A 3,997-nucleotide genomic window follows, 5' to 3' on the forward strand; every position below is an offset into this window, starting at 1 on the left:
CCAAACAGGTTTGCAGTTCACTAACCAATCTGAAATTTAGGGTCCTCCACATCAGTTGAAGGGTTAAACCAAACTTCTTTCTTACTGTTACTTGTGGCACCCACTTCATCACCACTTAACATACTTCTCAGGTCATCCGAGTCCTCGTAGTCTGAACCACTATTTACTGCATTTACGTTTACATTCTTAGCCATCCTCTTCCACATCCTCCTATTCGTATTCAGAATCGGAGAAATGTTCCAGGCCAATATCATTATCCTCTTCCTCCACCTCTGATTCGCCACCAGAAGACCCAGTGCCAATATTCTGAGCATTAATGGCTTCTTCAACAGAGGGTTCAACAGGTGCATTTCCCAGATCTTCCAATCCCATTGCACCTTCAAACGTGGGCTGCTCGAACTCTGTGTCTACAGGATCTTCCAATCCCGTGGCACCCTCAAAATTGGGCTGCTCGAACTCTATGTCAACAGGATCTTCCAATCCCGTTGCACCCTCAAATGTGGGCTGCTCAAACTGTGTGTCAACAGGGTCATTTGCAACTTCTACTCCTGTTTCATTTTCAACTGAACATGGTATATCAGAGGTTGACGTCTCCCATATTTGCTCCATCGGCTGATCATTTGCACCTACATGTGCCTCCACAACGTCCACATTGTCTACTACACTGTCTCCCCTGCTATCTACACCATCTGACTCATGCAACTAATCCCCTTCAAATTCATCAACCACGTAACAATCATCACCCTCTACCATGTCATCGAAAACCTCAACTGCAAACGCAGGTTTCTGTCCAACCTCTATATCCTCATTGTTGACACATACACTCTCCAAAATCTCACCAGTTTTCATATCAATCACTATACATCCAGTTGGTACATTCTCATCCCCCTGTAATTCCAACACTGCAGTTTGTGTCAGCAAACAGTACATATCTGCAACTGTTGTAGGACCAACCCATTTTACAACATTCATGAAGTCTGCATCAGTAACTAACCAAAATGACTCATCTGACCATCTTTTCTTTTCAAGCCTATAGATGTATCTCATACGCTCTTTGTAACCCAGCATCTTCACTGCATTGTCTAACAGAAATCGGTTGAATAAATATGGATCCACGTAGTCGAGATAGCTGATTTTACCATGTTCATACACGTAATTTTGCATCTTACTTAAAATATCATAGTTCGACCCAATCGACACCTAGAGGGAGGAATAGGTGTTTATGCGGAATTATCGTTTTCAATCAATTAATAATTGCAACACGTCACAAATATTAATTTGTCCAGATCAGTTCACATGCTTTACTATCCTATGTTTGAATACCGATCATAAATTAATTGCAAAAAGATAAATAACACAATTGTTTGATGACGGAGAAATCCCAATGTGGGTAAAACTCCAGGCCCAAACCAGTAGAAATCCACTATAAACGAAAATGAAACTTATAATCGGCCAGACTCAACCTACACTGGGTTTTTCTGACATCCTGACCATAGTTTCCTCAGAGCTTTCCTAGAATGCGTGATCTTGCACCAACTCCCGGCACCTAGCCCTCCTGAATTGCGTGCTACACCAACTCCCAGCTTTTGATTTTGTCTATCTCCTGTGGATTCAAGATAACCACATGTTCTCTAATGATCGGGACTCCGATCTCCTTTCTCAATCTTCAAGAATCAACAAAAGCTCTAGAAGGTTGTGTTGTGGTGTTTGGTGAATGTTGATTTGATATTTTTTATGTAATTGCTCAAATCAAATATGGGGTTGAATGAGAGAATCAAAGTGTATGATAGTTTTCTTCAATTTCAATCCCTTGAGAGCACAACTGAAAATCGACGCAATTTTTCTTTTATGTCGTGCATTTTGATATTTTGGTTGGGTTGAAATGTCGAAAAAAAAGGAAAATAGTGTTTTATAGGTAACACTGTCGCTCGAGCAAAAAGCGAACGACAAGCGAGCGATGCTGTTTCGCTCGAGCGAAGTGGGGGCGAGAAGCGAGTTGTTGCTCGAGTGACCACTTGGCGAGCAGCTAGCGAAACTTCGACGACACATCTCGCCCTACTTCATAGCTCGAACCCCAGCACACTTTATCAAAATTGTAACTGAGTCCCTCATCTTTTACACATGTACACAATGACCCCTAACCTTTAACTATTGACAAATTGACCCCAAACTTTTGAACATTTACAATTTTACCCTTTTGTTCACAAAATAGCCAACCACAAATCTAACAAACTCTCCCTTTGACATTCTATGACAAAACCAAATTACAGCAGCATGAACTACAATGACAATTCAATACACTGACTTAACTTACTGTTGTCTTGTCATTTTTCAACCTGTTTCCTGAAATCACAACTCACATACCCAGTGTAAAAGCGCAAGTAACAGTAATATAAGTAAACATAAAAGATGAATAGCCATAACATTATACCGATATGCTAGATTAAGAGATGATATCACAAATTGCAAGGGGAACCCTAAGCAACTAAGCAGGACCTTCATCTCCGCCATCCACGTCCTCAAAATCCTCAGTCTCAGACTTATAATCCCAGTGCTCACGCATCCACCGAATACCATGCTAAACAAGAGCAATAGCCCCTCGCAATGTAGCAAACTCCGTAGTATGACGCTCGAAAGCAGCTCATAACTAAGTAATGTCGGCCATCATGTGGGCCTGCTGCTCAATGAGAATCGACATCTGACCCATAAGTGCAACAGTGGGGTCAACAGGAATAGTAGCCGGAGCAGGCTGGTCGGGTAGCGGAATAGAAGTGAAAGAAGAGGGAATATCTGAAGTGGACGGATGAACATCAGAAGGAGGCGGAGGAATAGCTGAGAGATCAGCAAGTAAATCACCCAAAGGATCAGCGGGCAATGTTGATTTGACAGGCTCAGCTGGCTCAGCAGGAGCAGAAGTAGTGACAGGTGACCAACTTTGAGAGATGGTAGTGTGCCCTATGGGACGAAGCACTCGTCGTGAAACCCCATCGGGAAATGAAGCCCCAAGTGATGTCACCAAGCAGTGGATCAAGCAAGCATAAGGAAGACCAATCTGATGACCGAAAGTGCGAAAGGTACGCAGAATGTGCTAACAAATGAAGGTAGGTAGGTCAATCGAATCCCCATGCAGCCAAGAAAAAAGATACCTCGCCTTTTCCATAGGTAGGGAAGAAGTGTGAGAGACGGGCCATAGATTTGTACACACAATGTGCAACAAAATCTACCTATCGGTGGGGAGCGAACCAGTGCGGATTACCTCAGGCCCACTTCCCAAAAGGTTATTAAACAAAGTGGACCGAACCAGAGAGTCTGCCTTAATAGAATCAGTCGAGAGATATAGGTAAACGGGGTAAATGACTTGGGGAACATGTATGGAACTAGAAATAACATCTGGTGAAATCATAAGGGTTTGACCCCGAAGGAACACCCGGAAGGAGGAACCACTAATGTCATGGATGTTCGCATAAAACTCCTGAACAAGAAGACTAGGCAGGGGATTTAATCCAATTAGCAAGGATTCCCAATCTTGAGAAGTAAAGATAGCTGCTACATCAGGGGATAGGTAGGACAGAGTGACCTCACGCTCTACTAGGACAGGACGACGGGAAAACTGGCTCCCAAATACCTCTTGAGCAGTAAAGGAAATGAACCTAGAACGACTAAACGAAGCCGATCCACTACCAGGCTGAGCTGTAGTCCTGGCCCTCTTAGGTGCCATCTGCAATGCGAGATGTAGAAGATAAATCAATCTTGAAGAAAACGAATTTACGGAGACACATGACTGCACAAGCCCTAAAGTTCAATCACAAACAAGCATGAGGACAATGATCAAGACGTAAGTGACGTGAACGAGATCAAGATGAGATTTTGACACACATAAATAATTTGCAATATCTATTGGTAATGGATGATACCATACACGCCATCTAAACTTAGTACATGCAAAATCTGTCAGGTTTAAGCACCTACTTGTTAGGTGATTGTTGTGAAGTTTGAC

This window comes from Olea europaea, unplaced genomic scaffold (assembly GCF_002742605.1).
Source record: "Olea europaea var. sylvestris unplaced genomic scaffold, O_europaea_v1 scaffold2437, whole genome shotgun sequence".
NCBI lineage: Eukaryota > Viridiplantae > Streptophyta > Magnoliopsida > Lamiales > Oleaceae > Olea > Olea europaea.